Source organism: Hydra vulgaris, chromosome 06 (assembly GCF_038396675.1).
Source record: "Hydra vulgaris chromosome 06, alternate assembly HydraT2T_AEP".
NCBI lineage: Eukaryota > Metazoa > Cnidaria > Hydrozoa > Anthoathecata > Hydridae > Hydra > Hydra vulgaris.
Genome location: NC_088925.1, coordinates 39545001 through 39554389, shown reverse-complemented (window position 1 = coordinate 39554389; position 9389 = coordinate 39545001). Strand labels below are relative to the sequence as shown.

Genomic DNA, 9389 nt, shown 5'->3' with positions numbered 1-9389 from the left:
GAAATAAAAAGAGATGGTATGACACGTGTTCGCCTGCAATCAAGAAAGTATGCCAATATTTAACATCAAGGCACTTTATATCGCTATTTAGTAATATTTTTGCTTAATCATTAAGTTAATGTATGTTAAACATTAAATTAATGTATATTAATTTAATGTTTAACATACATTAACTTAATTATTGTGTTAATATTATGTTATAAACTCAACTGTTCAACTCCTTTAAAATAACATGTTAACAAACTAGAAATAATTATTTTGAAAGGAAGAATACTGCATATCGTTATTTAGAATAAAAAATTTAAAACACGGAAAATTCTGAAAATTTGCTTAATTCGGCTAAAAATTGCTGTTGGAGGTAATCGTGCGGCCGTGACGCAGTGGCCAGAGCGTTTGCTTAAGAAACAGGAGATCCAAGTTCGAAACGAGCTTTGGACAAATCTTCGCGTCACGGTATGCAAGTAGGCGTGAACTTCCTTGTTAAATGCATTTCCGCGGTGTTCTGTGACAGGACCGTTAGGTCTTCTTGGGGCACCTAAAAAAAAAATTGTTGTCCAATTTTACTCATCTTAGTCTAAAGTTTTTAGTTTTCTTATAACTAATATAGAAATTAAGGAGAAAAATGGAATTTATTAAATAAGTTATTTTTACTCTATCCTAATTACCAAGGCCCGCGAAGACTTTTTCAGCTCACTAAAGAGCATCATAACCCGCTTCACAGACCAAGAGTAAGTGAGTTTAAGGAGAACCAAGGATAATAGAGTGAAATTCAGAAGAAGTCGAGTTAGAAAGATAGCATAGAGAAAGAAAGAAAGATGTAAAAATGTACGTTCTTATTCCAATCTAGAGTGGAATAAGAACGATTGAATAAGAATAACGATATTATATATATATATATATATATATATATATATATATATATATATATATATATATATATATATATATATATATATATATATATATATATATATATATATATATTTATATATATATATATATATATATATATATATATATATATATATATATATATATATATATATATATATATATATATATATATAAATATAACAATAAAAATGATTTTTGAAAGTTTACAGCAGATACTGCAAAGTTTCAAAAATCAGATATAATATAATAAAATAACTTAAGAACCTCAAGCAAAGAAGCAAGTTGATAAACAATTATGGAGTTATAAAATTAAATTATAGGTTGTTTAATTAAATTTATAAAAACTAATAATTTCCCAGTGAAAAATAAAACCGCGTCCCACATGGGTTACGCGTGGGTTCCGTGTGGGATTGATGGGATTTACGTGGGACGGTTTTTCCCATGTGGTATCCGTATGGAAATTTGTCACCTTAAACCCATGTGGGTAATCCCACATGGGTTACATGTGGGAACCATATGGTATTTACACACATGGGAAATCCCACGTGGGTTTCATGTGGGATTTGCATGGGAATTAATTTGAAAGCTGGAAACTAAAAAAAAAAAACTTTTTAAAAAAAACTAAATAAAAATTAAAAATCGACATTGCATTGCGTTACGTTTATATTGTGTGAAAATATTTTATATTAATATAGAGAATGGCAAGCAAGTATGTAAGTACCACCAAAAATTTTTATCTTTCTTTATAGAAGTAAGATTAAGATTTGTGCAAATAGACGTATTATTAGGATAATATAATAATTATTTGAATATAGATCTTGAGTAAATTATTTGCAAACAATTAACTGATGCAAGTTGAAATGTTGTCAAAAACCAATCTTGCATGCATGGGACACTGCAGTGTCCCACAAAGAAATGCAGGTTTGAAAGTCAAAGAATTCCCAATTTTCTTTACAAAAAAAAAGAAAAAAATAGGATGGAGATGGGTTTCTGTAATTTTTTTTATGCTCCAAAACTTTTAACTTTAGATATAATAAGGTCCTTAAGACTTAAGGGACTTACGAACTACATTGAGGAACAAAAACAGGATATTTACAGAAACTTTTCAATTTTTAATTTGGAGTACCACAGTGTTATTGGGAATAAAGCCTCAGGGTCCAGTTTTCAAAGTAATATGTTCTAAAGTAATGTTTAAATAAAATAATATGCTTTAAAATGCATATAGTTATACATATAACTCCTGATAGTTAAATATATGTATAACTAGTTATACATATAATTTGTTATAAAAACTTATTTTTTAAGGTTATGCTTAAACAAATTAGTACCAATCAATTCAAATTCAAGATTTAGTTAAAGTTCAAGTTAAAGTTCTTATTTATTCATTGTTTTTGTTAATTTTATATTTATTTGTTCAAATTTAGCTGTTAGTACTATTTTTTACTACAGTAAGAATGTTTATCATTGTTGAACGTGATTTTATTAGTAACTTAATTTTATTTTCAACATATTTTGACAACACCCTTTATATTTTAAATGATGACAGCTTTACTTTTCTAATGATGTTAAATTTATTACGTTTCAATAACTCAGATTGAATCTTAACTGAATTGAACCTTAACTGTAAGCTTTGTAGGGGTTTGTTGTATATCAAATGGTGTTGTAAATAAAGTAAAAATAATATATATATATATATATATATATATATATATATATATATATATATATATATATATATATATATAACATTAAAACAATAAAATTGATACAAAATTTCACTTTAAAACGAATACCATTAACATTGTGATGATAATAGCATTAGGAAACTAGTATTTATGTATTATTATTATTATACTATAAATAAATAGTTTTTTAATTCATTTTATAAAATAGAGACTGACAACTGATAATTAATGGAAATAAATACAAATTATAAAAATCATCTAAACTTCATTTATTATTTCTAAATACTATATTAATGTTAGTCTACAAAGTTAAAATCAATTTAGAGCATTGTTATTTGTTCTTTTGCGATTCGCACTTCCACTTCTGTCTCTCAAATTTATAAAATAGGTGGTCAAAGCTTGCTCAATAGGTAGGTTCTCAGCATAACAATGCTTTTTTCTTACACTTTCTTAAGAGAAATATGGCAAATAGATTACTTATTTTACCTAAATCATAGGGTCATCCATGCATAATGATGTCAGATGATGACCCGTTTATTGAACACCTTCACCCTTAATCAGACTCAGTCAATTTTTTGCCATTTCTATTGAAAATGATGTCAGTTTTTGTTATCATATTATGATGGTATATCTGAATTGTTAATATAATATAAAAAATGCATATGCCACCAATTTTTTTCTTGTTCAATTATAGTTTTATTCTCAACAGTACTAAAAGTAATTAAAAAAACAACATAAATTGTTCTTTCAGATAAGCAAGCTAATTTCTGAATTTAAATTGTTTTTCCTATGATCCTCTACAGTTTCAAGCAACAAAAGCAAGAAGTTTTTAGACCACATTGTTGGTATAAATACCTCTAAAACCTGCTCATAGCTAGCATAAATTGTTTTACTTTTTTTTTAAATAAAATGTTACTTTTTTTTTTAATTCAATTTTTTAATTGACATTATTTTGGTCTCAACATCCCCTCCCCATTGTCAATTATTGTTAAACTCACACTGCCCCTCTATCTACTGCATCATTTATGGATGATCCCATAGCCTAAATACTATATATATATATATATATATATATATATATATATATATATATATATATATATATATATATATATATATATATATATATATATATATATATTATTTATATATATATATATATATATATATATATATATATATATATATATATATATATATTATTTTTACTTTATTTACAACACCTTTTTATATACAACATACCCTTACAAAGCTTACAATAATTCAGTTAAAATTCAATCTGAGTTATTGAAATGTAATAAATTTAACATCAATAGAAAAGTAAAGCCGTCATCATTTAAAATGTAAAGGGTGTTGTCAAAATATGTTGAAAGTAAAATTAAGTTACTAATAAAATCACGTTCGACAATGATAAATATTCTTACTGTAGTTAGAATTAGTACTAGTTAACAAATTTGATCAAATAAATATAAAATAGTGAAAAACAATGAACAAATAAGAACTTGAACTTGAACTAAATCTTGAATTTGAATTAATTGGTACTAATTTGTTCAAGCACAAACTTAAAAAATAAGTTTATATAATAAATTTTATGTATAACTAGTTATACATATAGTTAACTATCAGGAGTTATATGTATAACTGCATGCATTTTAAAGCATTTTATTTAATTTATATATTACTTTAGATCATATTACTTTGAGAACTGGACCCAGAGACTTTATTCCCAATTACACTGTGGTACTCCAGATTAAAAATTGAAAAGTTTCTGTAAATATCCTGTTTTTGTTCCTCAATGTAGTTCGTAAGTCCCTTAAGTTTTATGAACCTTATTATATATAAAGTTAAAAGTTTTGGAGCCTAAAAAAAGTTACAGAAACCTCCCTATCTCCCCCCTATTTTAATATTTTTTTTAATAAAGAAAATTTGACTTTCAAACCAGCATTTCTTTGTGGGACACTGCAGTGTCCCATGCTTGCATGCTTGGTTTTTGACAACATTTGAACTTGCATCAGTCAATTGTTTGCAGATAATATTCTCAAGAACTATATTCAAATATCATATGAACATGTTAGAGAATGTTCATATGATATTTGAACATCACAAGTTTAACAATATTGTTGTGATATGTTATATAAATAATACCATAATAGATTATGATATGAAAATAAGATAGGATATGAAGGCAATGATCAAAGAATAAATTTACTTATAGAAATTTAGATGTTTGTTTATTAGTTTCAGAATATTGTATTATGTGTGACCACGGCCTTCTATAATAACAAACCTTGACATCGCGCAACAAAGTTGTTAAACTGAAGGCCAATTCCTAATACTGTGTTTACATTTTCATCTTTTATCATTAGACGAAAGTTTGTGTTCACGCTTTTTTAATAAATCTTTAAAATTTGATTGGTTTATAAATTAGATAGCGCAACTTCAAGACAATAACGTTGTAAGGTTCAAGGCGTTACATTGTAAGGTAATAATATTGTCAAACTAATGGTAAGTTTTTTTAATAATTAAAATGCCTTTAAAATGCTGTGTATCTCTTTGCAAGTCGAACTATCTCAACTACAACAAAAATATCAATTTATACAACTACAATATCAATTACAACTACAACAAAAATATCAATACTCAACTACAACAAAAATATCAATTTATAAGTTCCCGAAGAATCTAGAGGAGAGAAAAAGATGTAGTGAAGCTATTCCAAGAACTGGTTTTTATTGTTACAGACTATAGAGCAGTATGTCAACTTCCTGGCCAAATGAAGCACCTTTTGAAAGCAAGTATGGTAAGCAACGACCTTTAAACCCACCATCTGTTTTTAAAAATATTCCGCCTAGTTGTTTAACCACACCAGCAAGTAAAGTTAGAAAAACTGTAACTTCAAGCGGTTTTCGAAGCATTTTACCAGATGAGTTAAATGATTTTCTAAAAGAGGATGAACTTATATTTGTTGATATTCAATCTTTGTTAAGTGATAATAACGATGTTATTGTTTTCCAGCTTAATAAAAAAAATTTACACATACAATCAAAAATGTACAAACTTGGTGTTCCATTATTTATTCGAACACCTTAATGCTATGAGAAAAGTTAATGTTGGTGAATTTTTATATACTTCAGATATTATATGTAGAGCATATGAGTATTTTGCTATGCGACGAAGTTTATATGATTGTTTGTGTATTGACTACAAGTTGCCAAGTATAAGGACTTTAACACGATTGACTTCAAAAATAAGCTCAATGGAGGACCTAAGTTTCATAAATAGTATTTTTATGAATTTAAATCCATTGAAAAGAACTTCCATAATACTAATTGATGAGATCTATGTCAAAGCTTCATTACTTAACCAAAGAGGTGCTTTGTTTGGTCAAGCAGTAAAATACCCTGAAAAGTTAGCTAAAACAATTTTATCATTTATGATTAAATGTCTTTTTGGAGGTCCATAATTTATATGTAGAGCTCAACCTGTTGCAAATTGTTCCTCTGAATTTCAGTTTGCTCAACAAATTGTTGATACGATAAATAATATTGAAAATAGTAAGACACTGGTAATAATTACTGATGGTAACCGTGTAAATCAAAGATTTTTTGGAATGTTTAAAACAGTTGATAGTAAACTATGGTTAACAACATCAGGTATATATTTATTGTATGATTATGTGCATCTCTTAAAATCTATACGAAACAATTGGTTGACAGAAAAGACTGACGAACTTCAATTTCTGAACAATAAATAACTGGCTTTGGCTAAGTGGAGTGATTTAGAAACTTTATATAAAACTGAGTGCAATAGTCTTTTTAAACTCTCTAAACTTACAGCTAAATCAGTTTATCCAAAACCAATAGAGAGACAATCTGTAAAGTTTTGTTTGTCTGTTTTTTGCGAAAAAACAGTAGCTGCAATAAGAATGCATCCAGAGATTGAAAATAAAGCATTTGAAGGTACTGCTGTATTTATTGAAAAAATAACTTTTTTTCGAATGTTGTTAATGTCAAAGCACCTGGTGCTGGCATTCGGTTTAGAAATGAATTATGCGGAGAAATCAACTCAGTTGGTTATCAACAGTTACAACTGCTACGAGATATTGCTGAACTGTCAAATTTTATGAAACCTACAGGTAAGCGTGTAAAACAGCTTACGCTAGATACTAGCAATGCAATAGCGCATTCATGTTATGACTTTATTGATCTCGTAGAAACTTTGTTGAGTAATGGAGCAAAGTATGTCTTAATAGGTTGGTTTTCAACAGATCCACATGAAAAAGCTTTTTCTAAGCTTTGACAGGGATCTGGAGGTACTTACTTTATAACCGCTAAATCTGTAATTGAAAAAATTAATATTCGACATACTAAATTGATATTACAACTTGACATTCCTGTTGATGGTATCGATGGTCATACTTGTGACATGTTTTAGAGATATTTCTACTGATGAAAAAGAACTTCTGGATAATATACATGATCTTGAAAGCTCATTTAATAAATCTACATTAGTGGCTATAGTTTACATAGCTGGCTTAGTGCAAAAAAGCAAAATAAAAATTTATGATGATTCTACCAATTATTATTATAAATATGGAAGTATATTCTAATATTCTGCTAAAGAATTACTCACTAATTACCACTCCCAAAATACTAAAGCTATCATAATTTATGTAAAAATTAGTTTTGTATTTATTATGCTATTTACTTGTTATGTTTTTTATTTTCTCATTAGCCTATATGTCTCTCAATATGTTTGGATTTTTAAATATTTACCCTGTTGAGATATATTGATAAAACTCTTTTTTTGCTTGAATCAACTTTTGTTGGTGTTTTTTATTGTTGGTGATTTTTATTGTTACCATTTTTAGCAAAAAAAACTGAAAATACAGTTATCTTTCTAATATATAGATATATACTTTGTTATAGTTCTGCTTGTTATTGATACTATTTAATATTACATAAATATTCTTAATGAAATTTGAAATACGAAAAATATGATTATCTTTTAACAATTTTTTGGTTTTCTTTTTATATTTCCGTCTTTACTAGAGATTATTATTAGAAAACATAGACTGCCATTACACCCTACCTAATATAAAAATATATCAATATAAGTAAAAGTGAAAGTTTAATCGGCCTTCAGTTTTTACGGCATTTTGCGCGATGTCAAGGCCTGTTACTATAGAAGGCCGTGTGTGTGACGAAAAAGTAAAGATACTTTTGCATCCAACGTCTACATCATTGAAAAAGTAGGTTTTTACATTTTTGTTTTTGTTTTTTTGTTTAACTACTTATCCTAATTGATCACTTTTTTTCAGGATTCTCCTCATGGGTTCAAGCTCATTACGCATAATATGTGTTCAATTACCCATAATACGTTAGTCATTGTAAGTAATAAATTAGGAAATAATTATTTGTGAAATATTGTTGTCATTAATGACTTCATCCTGGTTAATAATTAAAATTGCTCGACTAATAAGGTTCCTTATTAAAATTGCTCTCTCTTTCTCTCTCTCCCCCTCTCTCTCTCTCCCCCGCCCACCCTCTCTCTCTCTCTCCCTCACCCTTTCTCTCTCTCTCCCTCCCTCCCTCCCTCCCTCCCTCCCTCCTCTCCCTCCCTCCCTCCCTCCCTCCCTCCCTCCTCTCTCTCTCTCTCTCTCTCTCTCTCTCTCTCTCTCTCTCTATATATATATATATATTTATATATATATTTGTATTTATTTATTTTTTTTAGAAAATGTTTGAAGAAAGTTAGAAGATACTAAAAACCTTGGTATTATGCAAGCCGAAGCGATTTAATTAATTCAATCGACAAAAAACGGCGTGTAAATCGCAAAAGAAAAAATAATATTTTTAATATTCATTTTGGATGTATTGATTAATAGCATTTATTTTAAAATAAATTCATTTTGCAACACGTTTTTTAATTTTATAAAATTTCGTCATAATAGTTTAAGGTAAATCCCACATAGGTTAAAGGTGGAAAACATCACATGTAAAAGATCAAAAATGCTGCACATTTTGAGTACCAAATGGGATAAAGTAGCAAATTCCAGATTAAGTTAAACCTCTCTGAAAGCTTCGATGATTAATTTTAAATTACTATTTAAGTAATTTTTAAATTAAAAGAATTTTAAAAATTATCATAGAAGCATTCGGACTTTCATTTGTCTAGTATTGACTACTTTTATACCATTTGGATTAAAATATGTGGCGTTTAAGATCTATAACATGTAGTATTTTCCACCTATATCCCATGTAGGATTTACCACATAAAACCCATGTGGGATTTACCATATGAAACCCACATGGGACAAAATAATAATCCCCATATGGGTTACATATGGTAGAAACCCACGCGTATCCCATATGGGATTTACCATATGGGATCCATGTGGGATTTACCATATGAAACCCACATGGGACAAAATAATAATCCCCACATGGGTTACATATGGAAAAAACCCACGCGTATCCCATGTGCGCTTTTTCACTGGGTTAGTTTTAAACTAAAACAAGAATATTAATATATCAACCTTTGACTTTTATTAACAAAACTCCAAGTTTTAAAACAAAGATTTTAGTGCGGTGGAAAAAAGCTGGGTAAAAGTCAGTTATAAAAGGAAAAAAAGAGTTTACAAAAAAAACGAGAACCATTTATTGTTAAAAAGGAGTAGTTTTAGATCAGGTATGTTCGGACTGACTTGAACTTAACAGCGACTTTACACAGAGTTCTGTTTAGGGTTAAACACTTTTTACTAATTACATAGCTAATTTGCTAGATATTTAATAAAAACAAAGTTTTGTG

General features: G+C 28.0%; 2 long non-coding RNA genes across 3 annotated transcripts in view; one reads left to right on the top strand and one right to left on the bottom strand.

Annotated features, from left to right (window-relative positions):
- Positions 1-270: 270 nt before the first annotated feature.
- Positions 271-9389, bottom strand: part of LOC136081841 (uncharacterized) — a 14529-nt gene continuing 5410 nt past the window's right edge. Inside the window, exon 3 of the long non-coding RNA XR_010639179.1 lies at positions 271-535. This is a non-coding gene — a long non-coding RNA (uncharacterized LOC136081841). The remainder of the gene's footprint in view (positions 536-9389) is intronic.
- Positions 1262-8498, top strand: LOC136081839 (uncharacterized). 2 transcript variants are annotated; one of them, XR_010639177.1, is made up of 3 exons: positions 1262-1607; positions 5008-7968; positions 8316-8498. It is a non-coding gene; the product is annotated as an uncharacterized LOC136081839 (long non-coding RNA). The 2 variants fall into 2 exon arrangements; XR_010639176.1 differs by lacking the exon at positions 1262-1607 and having other exon boundaries at positions 4207-7968.